Source organism: Protopterus annectens, chromosome 2.part1, assembly GCF_019279795.1.
Source record: "Protopterus annectens isolate FY-2018-M chromosome 2.part1, PAN1.0, whole genome shotgun sequence".
Taxonomy (NCBI): Eukaryota; Metazoa; Chordata; order Ceratodontiformes; family Protopteridae; genus Protopterus; species Protopterus annectens.
Window position 1 is genome coordinate 1,035,871,300 of NC_056729.1, and position 9,587 is coordinate 1,035,880,886.

The following is a 9,587-nucleotide window of genomic DNA, read 5'->3' on the forward strand; positions in this document are numbered from 1 at the left end:
GTCTCATTTGGTTGTGGGGAGTCACCAGTACAGAAGATGACTGATTTGTGCTCAGATTTAACCAGGGATGAGGAGATGTGACACGGGATGCAGACGTGGGCTAGGTTGGTAAGGACAAGGTCAAGGATATTAAAGCCTTTAGTGGATAGTTTTATAGTTTGCTCCAGTGCACTGGTATTAATGATGTCTAGGAAATTCTGAGCATAACTATTTCAGAGATGTAAGTGTGCCAGTCAATTCTTGAGTAACTGAAGTCCCCTAGTAAGAAGGCACATGGTTTGATATTTAATGTCTCTAAAGTGTTGAGGTGATTTCTATGTTCTTTGAATGACAATGATGGAGATCTGTTGCTAGCAATGAAGTCATAGTTATATTTCTTAAAGGTGATTTGCATCTCCAGGAGCTCCAAGTTAGTGTCATGGGTAATTTGATGTGAAACAGTAGTGTAACTATCAAATATAGAAACTTCCCCATGGTTACCCAGGGGTCTGAAAACATGATAGACATTAAACCCTGGTAAAGGGAGAGTGCTGTTATTGTACAGAAACTTGTCTGTGTAACTACACAAATAAGATGTTTTTTGAGTTGCAGAATGGCTGCAAGTTCTGTCATTATTTTATTTAACTTCCTAACATTGAATATTGCCACCTTGATGTCCAAATCTGAGTTTGAGTTTTTTATGTAGGAATGTCCAGTAGGTGGGCTTTGTCTAAAAAAGGCACTATGTGGCAGCAAAGGCTTTGCCCTGTACGCAGAAGCCTTGGTATGACAGGTATAAGCCATCTCTTGCAAAACAGGAAGTCTTGTCTACAGTACCATCCCATGTTGACACACACTGTATCCCCTCAGAAATGTTACAGTTTATAACATCAACAAATACACTACTAGTATTCTCTTTATAGATGCATAACATATTCTAGGAGAGACTGCAAGAAAGATGAAGCCAAGCTAGAGTCTTCACTCTGTAATTCCTTAAACCTCCTGTAGTGGAAATCCATGGGATATATGCAAATGTATAATTTGTACTTAGTAAAGGAAAATTGTACCCTAAGACCAAATATATTTTCATCATATCTTGATATTCAGTGCACTAACAATGCATCACACTTGCTCTGTTTGTAATTATATTCTAGTTTTTTTGTACCTCAAAACGGCCATTGTGCTGACTGCCGCAATGGTGTGATTTTTTAATTTTCAGTTTATTTGTCCTGCTCCCAGAATCAAGACTGGATCTGCATGATATACAGCCATCCACAACCGCCCATTTTCCCCTTTTTGCACATGTGGTCAAGTTGTCACTTCAGTACAGTCATATTATACTGCTGGGTGGCTAGCCCTGCTGTAGTAGTTCTTCCACACCACATACCCACATGCACAATCACATCTATGGCCAATTTAGAGTGTCCAGTACACCTACTGCATGTCTTTGGAATGAGGGAGAAAACTGGAGCAACTGCAGAAAACCCACACAAACACATGGAGACCATGCAGACTCCGTACAGAAGGAACCCAGCTGAGAATCAAACCTGTGAACCTCTTGCTGTGAGGTGACAATGTTGTCCACTGTGCCACTGTACCACCCAAGGCCAGATCTGCATAATATGATACATTATAAACAATATCTTATCTTCCATTTAATTACAATAACAGTAGTGACTCACTTGCATTTTAGAAATGCTATGAAAACAGTCATTGGTTCTGTTTAACTAAATTAATCTGGTGCATGCTTAAGCTTGTAAAAGTCTTTACAATTTCTTAAGTACAGAAGATGAAAAGCAGGTGTTTTACTGTGTTCAAACCTGGAGTCTTTTAAAAATTCCAGACTGTCCTACAGTTTGGCTGTAAAATATTTCCTTCTAGTTAAGTATATATATTTTATCTTATTCAGTAGTGCTTTTTATATATCTGTTTATTAGTTTCTTATTTACTCATGTTGTGTCTTTCGGCTTTTCCCGGTTAGGGGTCGCCACAGTTGAACTCCGGTCCGCTAATGATTGGCAGTTGATTTTTACGTGCTGAGTTGCCAGCCCTAATGCACAACCTTCAACGAAGATATGCCCATTCATGCATGTCTCCACGCAGAAGACGCTCTAGCTGAGAGTCGAACCGGTCAGCGTCTTACTGTGAGGCGACACCGCTAACGCAGCACCACCATTTCCAAAAATTCTTAAATTAAAAAAATCCCAAGCCTCATACTTTTTTGGTGTAAAAGATTGTTCTGTCATGAGTAACTAAAGGCCAGAATCCCAAACCTCAAAACAGCAAAGGTGCACAATATCTTCCATTCCACCACGTGTGCTCACACACCCACACCCATACCCCCCCACACACACACCAGCATTATAATACTATACTCAGCCTCCTTCTAACAACACAATATAATCATACACACTTCTTATTTCATATGATAACCATATCCATTCTTTCATATTTCTGTGCTTTCCAATGACTTTCTGAGTGAGTTTTTCCTTAGGTCCCTTCTACAGATAACCCACCAGGTAAGTTTCTGACTCATTGGTAAACTTGGAACCAGTAGCAGATAGAACCAACAATTGTCAAATGCAGGACAAAAAACTGAGTATCCTAAATTAAAATGCAAATTTATTAACTGGTTTATCCACCACATTCATTGGACTTCATTAGAATAAATTCAAAATAGCAAATGGTTCACATTTGTATTAGTTCAGTTATGTGGGCACCATAAAACATCATGTGATGAAGTAACAGCAAAGCAGTTCTTGCACCCTAAATATAATTTCAGGGACTTTACTAAAAACTATGCAAAATCCATGGTTTTATAACATTCTACTGAAACTATGGACCAAATTCCAAAATAGTTTGGCATGCCATAACCCACCCAAATGAGCATGTTACATCACTGCTGATTCCAAAAAAAGGGCCCCACTCCATTTAGTGTATGTTATTGGTAAATGGCATCATCCTATTCCAAATTCCAAAAGGGCAATCAAGCATTCTGTGTTGAACTCATTTGGTATTTTACATGAGTGATGCTTACCAAAGCAACAGACAACACAATGGCAAAGACATTTGAGAAGAATGGGTTCTCTGCTTTGTGGAAATCCGCCCTCTTGTGAAAGCAGGTACTGTAAGCAGTACCAAGCAGAAAGCTGTGCTACCAATAGTACCTATTTCCTCATGCAGATGGAGCTGTCCTGAAAATATAGCTTGATCTCTCTGGGGGACAGCTCATTTCACTCTTTTTAAAAATAGATGCATTTACATAGTGGCATAGTGCCCCCACATCCATGTCTTTCCTCCTTAATCAGGTAAATGAAAGCACAGTTGCCATACTGGCATTCACCTGCACATCCACATCCCTTGTGGGTGGACGGCATAATGGTTAATGTGTTCACCTTACAGACACAAGGTACAGAATTTAATTCTCACATGGGGTAATTGGCTAGGCTTGAAATGGCTCCCAAGGGCAGTTAGTCTAGTTCTAACCTATGATGTTATGCTGGGCAACAGATTGACTTTTAATATTCAGTCGCAAGCATGAAATGTCAGAAGCCATAGTGCTGGTCATATATCAGAAAACCAGAAGCAGCATAAATGTACAAAAAAACGATAAAACAAACCAAATCAAGGAAGAGCTGCTCAAGAGACCCGTAACCACTGTGTTTAGTGGTTCCATTCCCTTTTTTTAGTTAAAGCATTATTCACGCCTTTTTTACATATAGCCAATGAATTGCTCATTATTGGTATTAGTTTCCTCATTGCTTGTTATTAAGCATGCGGTTTCTTGGGCCATTTTTTAAAAACCTTTACTTTAACTTAATAGTATTTTTCTGAAGACGTACCCACTAGATGTACACACTGAGCATCAGATATAACACCATAATCGTAACATATTTGAACATGATCATATGTAAATATGGCATGACAGGGATCATCAACTCAGGTTACAACTGACAAAGGTATGCATACACACTCAGATTTCTGTATCACTGTATCAAAAACAATAAGGGTAACATGTCAGTGCTACACATTCATATCTCTACAATATAGTAATATGAAAAAATAGAAATCACGCAGGACATAATGCATAAATTTTAATTTCAGAAGACACATATCAGAGTACAGTGGTATTTCGATAATATGAGACAGCTATGCGTACTGCACTGTTGGACACACTCTAACACAGACTAGGGTGCCCTCACTGATGTCTCACACCATGGTCTGCTCTGCCCTGACCATGTACAGACAAATATTGCCCTGGTTGCTTCACAGAGGGGATGGATGGGGTTACAACACCATGTTGAGATGAGATGAGGAAGCATGACTGCAAGTTGAAGGCCTTGTGACTGGTGGGACCACAGCAGATGGGCCAGCAGTTGAACTCTGTGCAGGTTGGACTACAGAAAATGATTCTCAATGGCCTGCCTCTCCCAGGTTGCAGTCTGATGAGCACAGTCAGGCAACATCACTGTTAACCTAATGGATGGACTCTCTAAACAACTCAAAGTCCTCTGTGCCAGGGACCATACTACCATGAGGCACATCACGAACAACATCATGATCGCTGGATGGTCTGCAGGATGATACAAATAGTTGATGTGCTGCAAGATACAAAGACACAGATCAGGACAATGTGCCTACATCACATGATGGATATCATCAAAGACCTATGGCATCTATATCTCACTGCAATGTTATAAATTATAATGACTTGGAAAGCAATCTACTGTATGTATGTTTCATGGATTCTATATAAATGAAGTATATAACCTCTTTACATGGCCAGCATGCATGACATATGTGATGAATAAAAAAAAAAAAAACACACCTGACAACAACTCATGGGAAGATGGTACTGTTGAAGAGGGATGAACTTTAACTAGTGTAGGGAAAGAACAGCATTAGTGATCATATCATTTATACAATTACCGAGGTGAACACAGTTAAAACACACAGAATGTATGAAACACACATACCACTCATATATGTAATTGAGGATGTTGATACAGACTGGCCTAGGAATGGTAAGAAGGACACGGTATTAATGTAGGTCAGCTACAGGATTAACAGCAATGACACATATGAAACATAGTTAATAACATGCCACTGACAGACTCCTGCTGTGGAGAGGTTGTGGGTTCTCCTGTGGATCCTGCAATGGGAAAGTAAAGAGAAAGACAGCACAGTCATGTATTTAGCAAAACGAATACTGACAGCATCAAGTATACAACACAGTAATATGGGCTGCAAATACTCACGTGATGAAAGTTCTAACTGTATACTAGATGGGCCTGTATTGACACATACTGACAAAAATGTCAGGTATCACATGTGCCGCATATTGCTGAAAGCTATGACAATTTTGCTGTAACATACCTGGTCTGTCTGCACTTGGAAATGAGTGGCTTGCCCTCCACTGGATGTACCTGTAGTGTACAATGGTAGGGAAATAACAATATAACAGTAAACAACAGTGCCATGAAATTAGGTTGAGGCACTAACAAGGTAGTGTTCACAGTAGCAATACAGAGACACCCACCTGCCAATCCCTGGTTTAGTCCCGAAGTAGAGGGATCTGTGAATATTAATGCATTACAAATGTTCTTTGGAGTGCTCTGTCTGTACTTCACTTGTATCAATACATGTCATTAAACTTATTTTAATCTTTCTCACCCTGTGTGGATGTGTGTGCATGGCTCAACTCTGTTTCTGTAAATTAAAAACAACAATACATGAATATTCATGCTACAGCAATATGCAGTGATTGTCTCAATACACAGCCCTGTAATGCAAAGAAAGGCATACATGTTCATCCATGGATGCATCGCTCCCCTCTTGCCAAATGCAGCAATGCCAGAAAAATTGTGATGTCATTGGGGGGGGGGGGCAGTGGTGGTCTAGTGGTGGTCTATCACCAGTGGCATCCTTTGAGCTCTCATAATGTGTCAACCTACTGGCTGCATGAAGAATCAAGCCCGAGCAGCATTTATATGAGATCTTGTGACTGTCTCTCTTTCTGAATCATGTGTTTGCCATTTGGCAGATGGAAGTCTAAAATGGCCTCTCCTTTATTATCCCTGCTGCCCCACTCATGTAGACCCAGGCAGTTCTCATACTGTCTCTGTTTGATATGTGCATTCAAGTCAACACCAATTCATGTTATTTTTTATTTATTTTATTTTACATTTGTTGACTGGGCTAGTCTAGCTGGATGCATGTCCATTTTCAGTAGAGGCCCGGGGAGAAAAGCTCCAAAAATAAAAATAGAAATAATAATAATACATACATACTTTAAGAGTAATAACAGATAAAAATAGTAGCTGATAAAATGTGCAAAAAGTAAAAAAAAAGTTATTACATAAAAAAAACAGTTATTACAAAATAATACTTTTTTTTTTTTTTTTTTTTTACAAAATAATTAGTCTTAGCAGGAATAGAATTTGCAGTAGGAATCAAGGGTATTGTACATCTCTCATATCCTGTTATCCTGTTTTATCTAGTAGATCCTGCAACTGCTGTCTGAATGCACTCTTTTCCTCACTATCACAACTCTGCTGTGGGGCATAGGTGATGAATACTGCCCTAGGGGTCTGATTGCCACCCTGTCCTCCTGAGTAGTAGACTCTGTATCCCAAGCCAAAATGTCCTCCTGAGTAGTAGCCTCTGGATCCCAAGCCAAAAGTCACTGCCCTTCCATCTTGTCTCTTGGATAAATAAGATGTCCAGCCTCCTCTGCATCATCATGTCATCTACCTCCTGTCAGTGAACATATATTCAGTGTAGCAATTCTGTCAGGTACTACCCATGCACATTTTGGTGATTAGTAAACATGACAGAATCACCTAGAACCATATTTTATAACACCACAGAGTGCAGTCTGTGATCTATGCTCTCCTGTCTTGAGGATACTACACATCATTGTAGATGTCCAAAGCAGTTGGTCTGTACAACTCTTCCCCCTAGAGGAGGCCATGTAAAGTCTGTGCTGCTGCCCACAGCTCCATTCATTGGTGAGTTTGAGATGGAAACACTCTGCATGTTTTCCAGAGGTGGGAAGAATCCCACAGAGACACAGGGAGAATATGCAAACTCCAAACAGGCATTGACCAGAGGTCAGGAGCAAACATTGTACCTTGAGCATAGGAGGCAAATACCCTAACCATTATGTCAACTGGTCTCTCAACAGTATATGACAACATAAACAGCATGCATTCCTGTGCAATGAAAATGTCTGTATAACACTGTGTGTGTTATAAATACCAATGTGACATATTAAAAGTAACAACGTCTTCATACATAACATTTATAAAATCAATATAACTTGGAATATCTTTCCTGTTCATGAGTGGGATTAGAACCCCTGAAAATAAATGTATGTTGCATGAAGGGCCAAAGACAACAGCATCATGCCACAGAAGTCTGGTGGCATTTCATGTTCAAAGCACAGGATCCATGGCAACAGACAGTATGGATCCTTAGTATACTGGGCCAGCAGTGATAACACCTTTGTTAAGAAGCATCATCGAAGACGTATCCATAACAGCAACAGCACACATTTTAACAGTTTTGTTAGGATGAATTAAGAAATATCCATAATATCAACATCACATCTCTTACCTCCAAATGTGATCTCACTAGCAATATTTTACTGAAAGTGATACATTATTTAATTCTCTCTAGTTAATATATTCTTACAGAAGTGCAATATCTTTCTCTTAAAAGTGCAATTGCAATAATTCCTCATGTGCGATATTAACAAACTGCCGTTTCTTCTCTTTTTCTTTGTACAGTATTATTTGTTCATATGTTTAGGTTTATATGTATGGGCAGTTTGGGTTCCTATCAGTTTGTCGAAACATCAGCAGTTCGAACACCATATGTTCGAACTGTGAAGTTCAAAAACTGATTATCACGAAGCTGTGGAACACCAAATTCTTTCCCAGGGAAAGAATTCGGGTGGGCCATTTCTGTGGCTTCATGATTTTCAGCACTGTGGTGGAAAGTTATGGGCCGGGTTCAGGTAAGTGTGCGATTGTGCAGACGTTAGGGTTAGGGTGCGGGTTAGGTGAGTTAGGGCGCGGATGAGGTTGGTGTGCGATAGTGACAGACTTTAGGGTTAGGGCAGTATAGGTGAGTTAGGGTTAGGGTGCGGGCGAGGTGGGTGTGGGATAGCGACAGACTTTCGGGTTAGGGTGGGATAGGTGAGTTAGGGTTAGGGTGCAGGTCAGGTGAATGTGCAATAGTGACAGGCCTTAGGGTTAGGGTTTGGGTTAAGGTAAGTGGATAGATAGTAGTGTATGTACAGTTTAGTGTAGGGTTAGATGTACGATTTTAAGTGTATGTGTGTGGATTGCTGTTTTCTTGGTGTGCTTGTGTTGTGTGTGTGTTTCTTGGAACATCGATTTTTTTCCCTGGGAAAAACATCGCTGTTCTAAGTCTTTGATGGTTTTGCACTTCGAGGTTAGAAGTTTGAACATATGGTGTTTGAACTTCTGCCGTTTCATCGAAGTGATATAGACCCAGAAGTTTTACCTGAGTAGAAATACGTTATAAGGAGTAATTTTTATGTGCATTAATCATTAGAATAGTTGTGTATAAGTCATGTCTTATTCTTTTTATACTTAAATTGCCTCTGTACTCTGATGATGAGCTGATACCTGAAATTTTGTTTGGGTTGCGTTTGTGTTTCCTAAATGACAATAAAGTTTTCTTTAAATTTTTGAATCTTTGAATTAGATACGGATGGTGTTGGAATCTGTAGGTTTCCGTAGTTACACCATGGAGTGCAACGAAGTACCGGTAATAATTGTGGATGATCTGTAAATCAGCCTTCATATACTGTTAACATTTGCAATAGAAGTCTGTCTGTACAACTGCAAATGGAATTGAAATCAATTACTTTAAATAACAACACATGTAAGGATAACTTTTGAGTAACAATTAATTTAAAACAGGTACTTTTGGAGATGACTAACTTGAAGAGATTTACTAATCACCAAAACAGAAATGCTACCAATTGCCAATGTACCTTTCACTCTGAAACACAGAATCAAAGTGCACCTAATGTGTACCCACCTTTAAGTACCATTTGTGCCATACATAATTAATGAGGTTCATTAAAATTAAAGTTTTTGGAATCCCATTTATGCACATCCGTGTAAATTGGCTTCATAGGCTGAAACACCCAGCTGTACTGCATAAACACCCAATAGGTATCGATAAATGGTACCATGTGTGGCATGTGCATGTTATCTTGCAATAATCTGATAACATGACATCAGCACCACTGTCGAATATTGATTTTGGTACGTTTACTGATCAGACCATTGCTAACTGCGAACTGAGTAATACACCAGTGAGCATTTCTCTGTGTTTGTATTTTCCAGATTTCTTCAACTTGAGGATCATGATGGCTACTTCGAGGAGGTTGAGACATGTCCATGCGCCCAATTGGTCCCGTGAGGAAATGATCCAAATGTTCTGTGTACGCTGGACTGGAGCAGAGGATAAGAACAAGACCCAGGAACTTCACCATGCTTAATGTATGGCACTGAATCACAAGGGAGCATTGACAGAGAACGGGAATCTACCACACTGGAGTGCAGGTT